The 14,799-nt window shown below is 35.0% G+C and overlaps 1 pseudogene; it reads left to right on the top strand.

Annotated features, from left to right (window-relative positions):
- The first annotated feature begins 895 nt into the window (after positions 1-895).
- On the top strand, positions 896-2,364 carry LOC148133442 (uncharacterized; annotated as a pseudogene).
- Positions 2,365-14,799: the final 12,435 nt, after the last annotated feature.

The following is a 14,799-nucleotide window of genomic DNA, read 5'->3' as shown; positions in this document are numbered from 1 at the left end:
AAGAGTGGAAGGCTGAGTCAACCTTGGGCCTTGTCAGGATCGAACTCCTGTTTGTGAGCAGAGTTAGCCTGCAATGCTGCAGTTCAGTCACTGTATCAGCTTAGTTCTCTATCACATCATACACATTGGTAAGGTGGGATTTTAAAAATTCCTTTTAAAGAGAACAATCTTTTCCTTTTTAAAACTAGATTAATCTTATTTTAGAGCTTGCATTTAAATTACCCATTTCAGAATCAAAGGAAACCACATTGCTTTCAATTCTGGCAATTGTGAGCATGAAATACAGTAATGTGGTTAGAAAAGAGGCCACAGAAGGGGGGATGCAAGCAACCATAGAATCACAGGCTGTCCTCTCTTGGTTTAATATATTACTTATAACTGAAATTGCCCAGCTAATGACAATTAGTCAATAAAGAAAAGTAATGCAATGAATGAGAAGGAAATTTGTTTACATATGTATACACAGGCATATAGGATTTTCCCTCTGTTGTGTTCTCAAGAATGGGATCAGAGAGTTATAATTTGTTTAGCTTGATCTGGCACCTCACTTCTTGTTTGTTTATGTTTTTGCATATAAAGCTGTAGTACAGTTTTTAAATGTAAGTGGCTATAAAAATGGAAGAAACACATACTAAAAATAAATAAGACTTTATAGCTCCTGAACAAAGGTTTATGTCTTGTCTGCAGTGAGCTTTTCCTCAGAAGTGGCAATGCCATGGAATGCCCTACTTGGAACAGCTTATATCCTCCAACACTATCTGAACAGTTCCTAGGTCCTTGGTTAGGACTCAAGCTGTTGAGCTACCAACCAGCCCCAAAGGCTGTGAATCTCACTAAAGATTAAATAATAATAATATCAACAACAACAACAACAATAATCTCTCACCTGTTGTACATGGATGATTTGAAGTTATATGGAAAATCGGAAATAGAAATCCAGTCACTGACCAATACCGTTTGAATTTTCAGCACTGACATCAGAATGGAGTTCAGCCTGGACAAATGTGCCACAGTGGCACTGAAGAAAGGAAAAATCATAGAAAGTGATGGAATTGAAATGCCCAATGGACAAGTGCCACCAACCCAAAGCCTACAAATACCTGGGCATACTGCAGCTGGACAATGTCAAGCATGGGCAAGTGAAAAATGTGGTCAGCAAAGAATACACACAAAGGGTCAGAAAACTTCTAAAAAGCAAACTGAATGGCGGTAACACCATCAAGGCTATAAATACCTGAGCCATATCCATCATCAGATATACTGCTGGGATTGTAAACTGGACACAGGCAGAGCTGGACAGCCTAGATAGGAAAATGAAAAAACTGATGACCATACACTATGCGCAGGACCCGCATAGTGACATTGACAGGCTATATTTGCCCAGAAAAGCAGGTGGCAGAGGACTTTTGCAAGTGAAGTAGACAGTCGAAGAAGAGAAGCATGCTCCAGTAGATTATGTGAAAGACAGTGTTGAACCAGCTTTGATGGAGGTCAACAATAGGAAGCTGCTTAAAGTGCAGCAAACCAAGAATCAATACAGGAAAATAGTAATGCAAACTCAGCTGGTGTAACAAAGCATTGCATGGACAGTTCCTTGAAAAAATCCAAGGAAAAGTAGATAAGGAAAAGACCTGGTTATGGCTGACCAATGGAACACTGAAGAAAGAGACAGAATGCCTGATTCTTGAAGCCCAAGAACAAGCCATCAGAACAAATGCAATTAAAGACAGAATAGAAAAATCAGCTGATGACCCAAATGTAGACTCTGCAAAGAAGCGGACAAAACCATCGATCACATACTGAGCTGTTGCAAGACAATCAATCACTCAGACTGACTATAAACAACGTCACAACACAGTTGCTCAGATGGTCCACTGGAACTTGTGTCACAACTACCATCTGCCTGTAGCAAAGAACTGGTGGGATTATAAGCCTAAGAAAGTGGTCGAAAATGAGCATGCAAAACTACTGTGGGACTTCCAAATACAGACTGACAAAGTTTTGGAACACAATATCCTGGATATCATGATTATGGAGAAAAAAAAAACGTGTGGATCATCAACATTGCCATACCTGGTGACAGCAGAATCGATGAGAAACAACTTGAAAAAAATCATCAGATATCAGGACTTGAAAATCAAACTGCAGAGGCTCTGGCATAAACTAGTGCAGATGGTTCCGGTGGTACTTGGCACAGTGGGTGCTTTGCCTAAAGACCTAGGCAAACACTTTAAAACAATTGGCACTGACAAAATCACCATTGGTCAGCTGCAGAAGGCCACCTTACTGGGATCTGCTCGCATAATCTGCCGATACATCACGCAGTCCTACACGCTTGGGAAGTGTGTGACTAGTGATTTGTGATACGAAACCCAGCATGGTTATCTCATCTGCTGTGTACACTGTCATTTTTGTATATAATAATAATAATAATAATAATAATAATAATAATAATAATAATAATAATAATAATAATAATAATAATAATAATATAATTGCAATAGATAAGTATATGTACTCAGTCTACCTGAGGAACTGTCACATCCCAATAGGATAGACCTATCCCTGTGCTGGCAAGGAGACATGCTGCGGATCAGTCAAGGTTTTTTAATTGGCAGGGTCCAGAACAAAGGTGGTATTCAGCACATTCTGACCAGTTCTGGAGAACCGGTAGCGGAAATTTTGAGTAGTTCTAACCAGCAAATGCCACCTCTGACTGGGGGATTTTACAGTATCCTTCCCTGCCATGCCCACCAAGCCACGCCCACAGAACCGGTAGTAAAAAAAATTGAATCCCACCACTGGTCCAGAAAAGCTTTCTCTGCCATGTTTGTTGGCCTTTGGAAGATTTCCCCACCTTCCCCGAGTGAGATCTGCTCCCAACATCCTGACCTGTAAGGGCCTCAAAACCTGGCTCTGCGGGACTGTGATGTTAGAGGTGCTTGTTGGATTAATAATTACATATCTCTATCATCTCTAATCTCTATCATCTGTATCTAAATCTCTAGCATCTATATCTATCATCTGTCTATATATTTAGTTTTATTGCTTTTAACCTTGTAAACTGCCCAGAAATACCTTGTGGTGAGTTGAATGGAAAATAAATTGAATAAACAAACAAACAAACAAACAAACAAATAAATAAATACATATGTAGCTATTTACTACTAAAATGAAATTATACTATGCTTTTTTCTTTGTTGTATTTTTTCACTTTTTTTAAAAAAAAACTTGATGTTTTTCTTTTTTTTGACAATGTATGCAGTTTTATCATAATTACATTTGTGCTTTGTTATTATCATTATTTTAATCATTATTTTAAAAACATTAACAGCAGTAAAAATAAATGAAATGGAAACCTGTTTTTATGAGATGACGAAACTCCAAATTTCATAAGAAATGGTAAGAATTTTTAAGTTACAATTTTTTAAAATATTTTTTTTAAAAAAACCCATCTTTATTTATCGTACTTTCTATTATATCCAATTTGTCAAACATAGTTCCTATGGAGGTTTGTTCCTATCCTAATATGATGAAAATGATTTTTAGAGATTGAATTCACATACAAAGGAATTCACCTAAGATTGAAACTGTCAAAAGATTTCTTTGTGACAATTAATACACGAATTCTACCATGCCCAGTGTAGAAATGGTTGAGAAAAACTGAACAAGACAGCAGCATCAATCTGAGAGTAGGATTAATATTTTGAATGAATTAGGAAAGGGAGTGAGAACATGGTTCAGAGTTATAAAACTTGGCTGAACCAAAAGGAAAAGCCAGTGGGTTGCTGAAAAAGGATAAATGCTATTAATTTTAAGGCAAATCATACCTTAAAATATATATATCCTGTCCTCTGCAATTCCAGGATAGCTTGGAGTTTGATTTGAAGTGCCAGATATGCCAGTCACCTTCTGAATCCAATACTCTTTGCATGATTAATCTTAGCATCCCAATCCAACAGTTGTTTGAGAAAGTGACCTTTCAAAGATTACTACTTTGGAACTAGTATAAAACTGGAATTCAAGCTTCATGGAAAGATCCAATTCTAGAAGAAGCTAATTTATATTGTTTATACTCTGAACTAGAGTTCCAAAATAATCTGTCTGCTTTGACTTGGGATTTGCCTAAATGTGTTGTATACCTTCAGTAAAATATAAAACAGAACTAACTTTACATTTTCCCATTTTAAATATTATAAAGCAATGTTTTTCAGAGAAAATTATTTAGCCCTCTGCAAGGAGAACTTCAGACAAAAAAATCAAACAGTGAGATCAGCCCATAGTTGAATGACCCTGTGGAGGCTTTGGCCACAGCCTAGAATCAGATAGTGGCCAAGATCCTGGACAGAGCTGCACCCAAGAGTCCTCTCCTGGCCCATCACTCACTAAACTCATTGCTGGAGGTGGTTGACAGGTTAAAAAAAAAAAAACAAACCTTTATTCATCTCCTGTCTGTCTCTTAGCTCTGGTTTTTTTTTTTTTTTGGTACACTTTTGATATTTTAATTTGCATAGTTTTAACACTTTACTTTTCTATTTATCTTTTAATAATATTTGAGCAGCCCAAATTCAGATTTAATGGATTAACAAATTTGGAAGGGACCTTATAGGTCATCTAGTCCAACCCCCCACCCAAGCAGGAGACCCTACACCATTTCTGAGAATCTCTCATTTCTGAGAGTCCAATATCTTCTTGAAAGCCTCCAGTGATGAAGCTCCCACAACTTCCGAAGGCAAGCTGTTCCATTGGTTGATTGTTCTCACTGTCAGTAAATTTCTCCTTATTTCTAGGTTGAATCTCTCCTTGATCAGTTTCTATCCATTATTCCTTGTCTGGCCTTCAGGTGCCTTGGAAAATAGTTTGACCCCTTTCTCTCTGTGGCAGCCCCTCAAATATTGAAACACTGTCCTTCTCTTCACTAGATTGGTTTGGTTCTGCAACCCAACAAGACAGACACAGACTACCAGAAGATAATTAGGACTGCAGAAAAAACAATTACTACCAACCTACCTTTCATTGAGGACCTGTATACTGCTTTCTTTGTATACTGCATGAGTCAAAAAGAGGGCTGTGAAAATATTTACAGACCCCTCACATCTTCAACATAAACTGTTTCAACTCCCAAACTCAAAACGATGTTATAGAGCACTGCACACCAGACACAAGAACAGTTTTTCCCATGAATGCCATTACTCTGCTAAACAAATAATTCCCTCAACACTATCCAACTATTTATTAAGTCTGCATTACTATTACTATCAATCCTCTCATCGTTCCTATCACCCCTCCCCTCCCACTTGTGACTGTATGAGTGTAACTTTGTTGCTTGCATCCTTATGATTTATATTGACTGTTTCCTAGTATGATTTGATTATTTGTATCCTATGACTATCATTAAGTGTTGTACCTTATGATTCTTGATGAATGTATCTTTTCTTTTATGTACACCGAGGGCATATGCACCAAGACAAATTCCTTGTGTGTCTAAACACTCTTGGCCAATAAAGAATCCATAAACATTCATAAAACTAGACTAGCCATGCCAAGTTCCTGTAACTGTTGTTCATATGTTTTAGTCTCCAGTTTCATTTTATAGGGGAAATAGGCAGCATAAAAAATTGATAAATAATAATATTTCATTAAGAAATTAAGTCCAAAATGTCAAGATGTCCAATTGTTAGTGCCATTTAAACTAGAAATGTGGTGCTCTTTAGACAAACTCTAATAGGCAGATCTTGACTTTGTAAATAAGGAGCATGGCTATGTGTGCTCTTTGTTCCATGGAAAAATTTTAGACTGGAAAAATGGTATTGTGTAATACTACCATATTTTTCCAGCTGATTACTGGGTTACTGTGACATTTTCTCACATAAAACCAACAAATTAACTCCAGAATAGGGCTTTACACATCAGGCTGTCTTCAGCCCTCATTGTCTCCTTTTGCAGTAATGAATTGTATTATGAAAACAGCATCTTTTCCATAGATTCAGGTGAAAAATTGTGTAAAAGAAAATCTGACAAATGTTGAAAACTGGGTCACTGCTGAAGTCGTCATCCTCATCCTCATCATCATTTTGATGTAACTTTGAAAATAATAGTATCAACAACAAAGCAACAACATTTTTGAGGTAAATAAGCAACGTTTGATTTACTGGAGCTGGAACTAGAGAAGAAAAATGACACCACTTTTTCCAAGCAATGTAAAAATAAATGTAAATGTAAGCTTATAGGAATGGATCCTTCACTGTCCTTCTGAATACCAGTTTATTTGTACAAAAAAAAAAAATTGCAGTGAGAAAGAAAAGAGAGTAATAGAAAGAAGAAGCTTCTGATTTCCTCTGCAACAAATATGATTACAAAGTGTCTCTTAGCCTATGGTTACAAAAAAGAAACAGTCCCTTTTTTTCTATTATCCATTTTTCTTTTCTAATCTTTAAAAATTTTGCAGGAATAAGACACCACTAGGAAATTACAAGAAGGTTGTTGTTGTTTTTTAAAAAAGAAATATCCCCTGGCACTGCCAAGAAAACAATATAGGCAAATCTACAAAATCACTGGAGCTTAATGGAAAAGAGGTTTTATCTTTATAAAACTTGATTTATTTTCAGAATAGAGGATGATGGTGCCTGGTTCTGATTATCTGCAGGGTTAGTTTGCATAACCCCAAGACTCTGCTAAACTCTAAAAGAATCAGATTTCTTTATAAGCTAGTATGATGATGGTTCCTACTGTTTATTGAGGTAAGGAAGATGGATACTGTTAAAGTCATCCATAGTGGATTAGAGTTCTCTAGTTAATTAAAACTGGAACTCTTGAACTGTTGTGAAATGAAAAACCAGATCCCTTGTGATCCCGATACCACAGTTTACAAAATATTCTCCCAAGGCATCTACTTGGTGGGGTAGTTTGCATCTTTGATCAAGCCACTTAGAAACTTCAAGGAGTTTCATAAAAGTGCTTACAACCACATTCAGCTAAGCCATGTATGCATCTGGAGTTGATCTTCAAACCTCTTTTCTAATTAACCATGTAATGTTAAATGAAGGACCAGCTTTAAAAATATACACACATATTTTGGGGGAATGCCTTTGATGGAAGGCCAGCATTCTGAGGAGTAGAAAGTGACAGTTATGTCACTTATGGTCCAAAAATGGTCATAAGATGTGGGATTTGTTGTCAGCAGTGATGGAAGATTGTGTGCAGTGATGCTGGTTTTAATAAGAGTTGATGGGTCACAGGGAGAAGACTTTCTATAGCACTCATAATTGGATAATGAAAATTGCTTTAACAGATTTTTATACAAGGAAAGTCTGTTTAAACCCATGCATTAGAATTATTTAAAGTCTTTGCCTTGTCTCCTCCTATCAGTTATACCAGACTGAATGGCGAAGCTCATTTCTCATCTGACAATCAAAAATCAAGTATGAATTTTAACATTAAGTTTAGATTAAATTGATGTAAGCATTTCCTTGCTGTTTTCTGAATATGCATTATGAATAGACAGGTGCTTCATGCAACCATTCATGTGTCAAATTGGTGAGCCATTTTGGTATAGTGGTTAAAGCACCAAGCTAGAAACCAGGAAACTGTGAGTTTCAGTCCCATATTAACCATAAAAACCAGGTTGGTGACTTTGGACTGGTCACTCTCTTTCAGCTCAATTACAGGGTTGTGCGGGGAAAATAGGTTTTAAGGGGGAAAATCTTTAAAAAGTTTAGAGCTTAAAATCAGGATAAACAGGAAGCATCTTTCACACACATTCTTTCTTCACAAATTTAACTGCTTGCTTGAATATCTTATCTTCTGAAACATACTTAGTTGAAATCTTAATACATTGGCATATATTGTTATATGAAACCCTTTCATTATTTAATCACAGTATCTTCTCAGCACTGTAAACCTGTGAGAAAAAACTTTTTTTGTTGAGGTTTCCAGAATTTCCTGTCAAAATACCACAAGAGGACCATTTATTATGTTCTTTTCTCACTTCTCCTTATAGACCCATCTGGAATGCAGAAGTGAAGAGGCAGCATGGAAATTAAAAAAGAAAATAGTTGGAAAGCTGAAAAGTTCACCAAACATTTTAGAGTCACTGTGATGATTTAGTTACAGAAATGGAAAAAAGGGATGGGTTGAGGCTTTCTGATTTCTTTTCCAAGTTCAAACTTAATGCAGGCACATGACTAGGCTTATTTTGTTTAACATTTTAAAAGAATACTCTTCACCTGCTGTTCAAGGATCATTTTAGATCAACATCTAATGTAATAAATGTAATGAAATAAATAAGAAACATACATGACAAGGATATTAAAGACACATTTAGTAATGAAGAATTGACTGATCATTTTTAGAACAATGACCAATTTGTCTGAAGTGGCCTGCCCAAATTTAACATTGAATAGGACAAAAAAGATGAGCAGAACTAGAATAAATATGAGGTTTGATTTGATCTAAGCTTACACATTACCCATGTCACCCTGTGCTAACAAAAAAAATCTATCCAATTGCAAAAAATTTTTTAACAAAAAATCTATCCAATTGCAATATTTGGGCAGGCTCAAATATTGGGAAGTGGTTCAAAATGTTCTTTTTTCTCCAAAGTATGTCAACTGGTTGTGAGCCAGTCACTCCCGCTTAGCCCTAGAAAGTAGGCAATGGCAACCCAATTCTGAAATCTTACCAAGAATATTACAGGGACTTGAAGTCAATGATGATTTGAGGCACCAAAAAAGAAAAAAAAACCCATTTCTTTTCAAGAATGGCATGGGAAAAGAAAAAGAGTAGTTAAGAATATTAGGTAATGGTTTTTCTATAGAGTACAGTGCCAAAAGTCCATTTAGGGTCATATAGGAATGGGACATTAAAATATTCATTACAAAAACACTGTTCATAAAGATGTCTATTTTTTTTATAAAACTTTCATCTCTTTACATATCTGGTTGGTTTCTTATTTACCATAGTATATGTGCCTCAATTCTGCTTGGACCAGCAGAAGAATTTAATCTGGAGTAATGGAGTAAACACTGATGACTTGCCTACTATAATACATAGCTATTAAAGCTGAAATATAAATCTATACTCCAGGATTTATATACAGGTTTTTATTCTCATGCTGAGTCAGTGGATACTAGACATTCTTTTCAAGAACATGGGAAACAATTTGATCATGCAAAATTGGTTCTTTGAAGTGCATGTCTGAATCCGGACCAGTTCCTTCATTCCTAGAGCCTTCTTATCAGTACCATTTAACATAAAATGTAAATAGAAAGAATGCTTGATCTTTCTTTTTTGTATGTTAAATTTGGAAGAAATTTTCCAAACAGTTCAAAAGAAGTCACATGTCATCCTAGGCACCAGCTGCTGCTTAAAATTAAGAATAATTTCCCTTTTAAATGGTTCCATGACCAACCATTCTAAGATTCAGTCAGCTGAAGTATCTACAGGCTTATTTGTGAGTGAAATATGCATCTGTTCAAGCTTGTGAGAAGCTGCCCATGAGTATGGTGTCCATGGAAGGGCAGGGGGATGGGAAATGGCAAACCCTAATCTAATACAAATGCTATGAACATTTTTTATTAGATATGAGAGTACATAATTGTATGAGTACATGAGTACATAATTGCAGCATTTACATGATTTATCATCAAGATATGTGTTGTTTGGTATCACTGGGATGAGCTGTCCATTACTACTTTCTGTTTAAGATGACTACATAATTGAATTAGATAGTTCCCTTGAGTAGGACTTGTTTACAACATGAAGCACTTTCCCATTTCCATAAGCTGCAGTGATTTTGGTTCTAAAATGAGAATAAATGTACTATATGTTTTGTTGTGCCAGTATAGAGGTTACTTTGCTTCTAATAAAATTAATTTGAAGAGTTTAAAAAAGCAAATATTCTACATTTTGTCTTAATGGAAACAGCTGTAGAAATCCTGCTTGGATTCAAATCTCACAATTCCCTAACCAATTTAATAAATTCAAGGAAATCATTTCAAAGAAGAAAAACACTTTTCACAAAGTATTAAAAGTTTAACAGTTCTCGTTGTTTAAAAAGGGCTATTATTGCTTTCTCCTGGCAGCAGATATGTACCTTCTCAAATGGTTGAAAAAAGATTGTCTTTGTGACAAGATACTGTAAAATACCATCATTTTGTTCTGCTGAGAAAAATAGGCAATTTAAAAAACAATTGTTAAAGGATGATATTTTTCTTTAGAGAAAGGGGAAGAAGAAAGGAAAGGAAATCAGCACAATAAATGTACAAAGAATAAGGTAAAAAGTAGGCAGGAAATCTCTTTTGCCTAAAGTTCAATCTAGATGTCTCACAATCAGGGCATACTGTATACCAGACAACCTAACGAGACTTTTGATAAAACTCTATTAAATTGTTTCTTCTGTTTAGAGTTGGATAATTTGAGGGCGGAGCTGGCATCGCGACGATACGGCATGCGATCTTGGAGGACTGAGATCGCTGCCGATATCTTTGCTCCTGGACGGTCCAAGTGGATCTAAACCGTCCCGAAGAGATGGTGAATGTAAAGAGCACATCCTGTCAATCCCAGGGATACCGCAAAGTCCCTGGTAGATCCAGGAAAAACTCTTTTTGCCAGCGGCAAAGAGGCAGCCATTAAAGCTGCTGAAGTTGGGACAGCTCCGAAATGAAAGAGAACGGAAAGAGAGAGTGTGCCGGTTGGTGAGAACTTTTTCTTTATTTTAAGATTTGAAAGGACACCTTAAGGAAAAGAAAGAATCTGTAAAAGTTTTGACAGAATTGATTAAGCGGCGATTTTAAACAGGAATGTCAAAGTAATATTTTTATTTTTTTCTCATTGCTGGATTTTCTACACATGATCTTATATTTTGAAACTGGACTGGTTTTTTTCTCTTCTTTTTATCTATTCCTTTCTCCTTTTTGATTTTATAATATTTTAAGCCAGAGACTCCCTTTTAGTGATTTTTTTAAAAAATCTTTTTCTTTTTTTTAATTAATTCTTATTATATTTTACTTGGAAAAGGAGGGGAAAAGTGAAAGCTAAAGAAACTTTGTAACACTGCCAACTAGAGGCTTGGAAATATTCTATTTCTCTTTTGACCAGACAAAGCTGAGAAAGAACTGAGACTTCTTTTCAAGGACATTGCCTGTTTGATAAGATAGAGGGAAGAGCATGGGAGAGTATTATTGCAGGTGCTCTTCTGGGTTTCTATCAACAGCTGGAGTCTGGTGTTGAAGCTTATAGGAAAAGAAAAGGTGATAAGTCTTTGGAGAAGAGAGCTATAACAAGAGCCTTGGATAATTAAACAAAGTGCAGTGTGTTCTTTTTTAACTTTTCTAAGCCGTGCTACTCCTCTTCATCAGTTTACTTTTTTTTGTAATAGCTATTTGGATTTTTGGCTCTTTGGAACTTGTCTTTGTTTTTTTTCTTGTCTTTTTCTCTCTCTCCCTTTCTGGAATTTTTGTCTTTCCATCTACCTTCCATATTGATTTTTTTTTGGTTTATTTTTATGCATCCTTTTATATTTGAGACCTCTTAATTGGATTAAGGTGTTGAAGAACCTGAATAATTTTTCCTTTCTTTTTTTAGCCTTTTATTCTTCACGTTTTTGCCTTTTTTAGGATTTTACAATTTTTTCTTTTTTGTGTGTGTTTAGGGTCTTTTCCTTCATTTTTGAATTTTTATTGTTATCTAACCAACTGATTGGATTAAGGTATACAAGAACCTGAAGAATTTTTTTCCTTTTTTTATTATTATTACTATTTGGCTTCTTTTTTCCTACTATTTTTATTTGGAACTGCAATTGGTTATTTCACAATTGGATTAAGGTCGAGAAGAACCTGAAGATTTTGAATTGCTCAAAATGAGTAAGAAATTAACAGCTCCTGGTCCCTCAACGTCTACTACTTCCTCTCCACCATCTGGAGGACCACGTTCAATACAGACAATGTTAAGGCAAGAAAAAGAACAAGAAAAAATGACCCTACAGATGATTATGCAAGGAATTCAAAATATTCAAACAAGATCAGAGAATATTGAAAAGAGAATAGAGAACATTGAAAAAAGAACAGGGAAAAAGTGGAGAACATCCAACAAATGATGATGAAGAGACTCCAAAAAATTGAAGAAGAAGATAAACAAAGAGACAAGAAGATTGGAGACATTGATAACAGATTAACTATGGTTGAACAAGATAAAAGTGGTATGCTGAGATGGGAGATGGACAGATCAGAATTTTATCTTAGATTCCAAAACATAGAGGAAGAAAAAGGACAAAACTTAGCTGAGATAATGATAGAAATATTGGCTGAAGCTTTAGAAATAACTGAAGAGAAGATGATGGATGGAATAGATGAGGTTTATCGAGTCTTCACAAGATATGCAATGAGAAATAGCTTACTAAGAAAAGTTCACATCAGATTTACAAAGAAAGCCATTAAAACACAAATATTGCAAGTGGCAAGAGAGAAAACATTGAAATACAAAGATAAGGAGATTGTGGTCTTGAAAGAAGTACCCAGAAGAGTGAGAGAGATGAGAAGAGAATACTGATTCTTGACCAAATTGCTACTTAAAAAAGAGGTGAATTATAGATGGCTGATTCCAGAAGGTTTAATGTTCACATGGCAAGAACAGAGATATAGAATTGACTCAATTGAGAAAGCTGAATCATTTACACAGAATTTTTCAGAGGGGAGGAAGAGGCAGAAAAAGAAATTTCACTAATTGAATTCCAAGAGGACTGCCAAATGACGACTGAAAAAGAAGAAGGTGCAGTAGGTGGAAAGGAGGAAGCCAAAGAACAACGTGAACCAAGATCCGCGAGAGCTGTCAAACCTAACTACAAAATATAACCATGGAAGAGAAAAAATTGATTACAATTAATATAAATGATCTTAACTCAGCCGTTAAAAGAAGGAAAACCTTCCATAAATTAGAGAAATTAAAATTTGATATAATCTGCCTACAAGAAGTACATATTAAAAAACAATATGAACAATTGTTAATACAGCCAAAATTAGGGAAAATATTTACTTCCTTGACACAATGTAAGAAAAGAGGAGTGGTTTTATATATTAAAGAGACCATCCCAGCAAAATTGATTTATACTGATGACGACGGAAGAATATTAATGGTGGAAATAATGGACAATAACACGAAAACACTCCTGATTGCAATCTATGCCCCAAATGACAATCAAGAAGAATTCTATAAAAAATTACATATGAAAATAATTGAACTGGACTATGCTAATATAGTTATGATGGGAGATTTTAATGGAATTGTAGACAATAAACTGGACTATATAGAAAACAATAAAGCAAAATAGAAAGGCTCTCCCTAAATCTTTTTTTAAAATGGTAGATGAAATAAACTTAAAAGATACATGGAGAGAAAGAAATGCTAAAACTAAACAATATACCTTCTACTCAAATAGACATTTATCATGGTCCAGAATAGATATGATATGGATGTCAACAGAATTGTTTGCTAATATTCAAGAAATAAATATTGAAACAAATACTTGGGCAGATCACAATCCAATGACAATTAAATGGAAAGGACAAAGATCTAGATGGACGTTAAATAATACTATTTTAAAGGAAAAAGACTTCACACAGTGGATGGAGAAAGAACTGCCTTTTTTCTTTAGAGAAAACAAAAAAGAAGATACATTAATCCAGAATGTATGGGATACAATGAAGGCATATCTCAGAGGCTTGAGACTTTTGATAAAACTCTATTCAATTGTTTCTTCTGTTTAGAGTTGGATAATTTGAACTAACGTTTTTCTTTTTGAAACAACCTAAGGTAGAATCATATACGATTTGTTCAAAATGTTTTTGAGAAGGACAGAAAGGAAAAAAATGAGCAGCAAATTACTGAAAGCATTAGTCTTGCAATTCCCAGTAATATGATATTATACAGAAGGATCATATTCCTGAATGCTGACCCCAAATCACTGTAGATGCATTTAAATAAACCATGATTTATCATGCTCGAAATAGACTTAGTTTTTACTTTCTCCAATATCCTAGGTTTGTGCACTCTCATCCCCTTTTCTTCTCTGGGATAATCATGACAAGGAATTCAGCACTAATATAATTCTAAAATTATGCTGCCTATTAATCCCCTAAAATTTGTTATTATCCTCATAATTATAAACATTGTTTCTTCTTTTGAGATGCCATAGATACTATCCACCCAGTTATGATATCTCACAGGTAGAATGGTGCAGAAATGTCTTCTAAGATAAAGGAAGAACTCAGGTCTACCCTTCATGTGATTAGTTCATCCCACAAGCCCTCGGAGTTTATTAAGCATAATGTTTATATCTTTCCTATTAACTAGTTGTTCATATTGTTCAATGGGAATGGAAATAATTTTAAAACATTAGAACATTTTCAGGGAAAAAATCTTTCATTCATCAAAAGAAAGCATTTGCACTTTATGTTTAAGCTGAAACATGGTTCGGATGATCTTAATCTCTTGAATCCAGCCATTATGATATATTCAGTAACTGATAGATCAGCTGCCTATCTTAAACAGTTCTGGGCAGCACAAAACAATAAAATAAACAGTAAAATAAATAAATGAATACATTGTCACAAATCCAAACTCTGGAGTTCAAGAATTCTTCCTTGAGCAAATCATTTAAAGAAAAGAGTGGGAAAATATGTCTCATTTTGAAAGAGGTAATACCACATGACTCTGTATCTTCAAGTTTTGGGACAGTCATTGAATGTCATACCATGGTGCTCTTGGAAGTACCATTGGCATGACTCCGTCTATCTGTATGTTGAT

The sequence above is a fragment of the Notechis scutatus genome, chromosome 1, assembly GCF_049901735.1.
Source record: "Notechis scutatus isolate UNSWTSFEM ecotype Mainland chromosome 1, rNotScu1.2, whole genome shotgun sequence".
In the NCBI taxonomy this organism is placed as follows: domain Eukaryota; kingdom Metazoa; phylum Chordata; class Lepidosauria; order Squamata; family Elapidae; genus Notechis; species Notechis scutatus.
The sequence above is the reverse complement of the archived record's forward strand: the minus strand, read 5'-3'. Positions and strand labels throughout refer to the sequence as shown.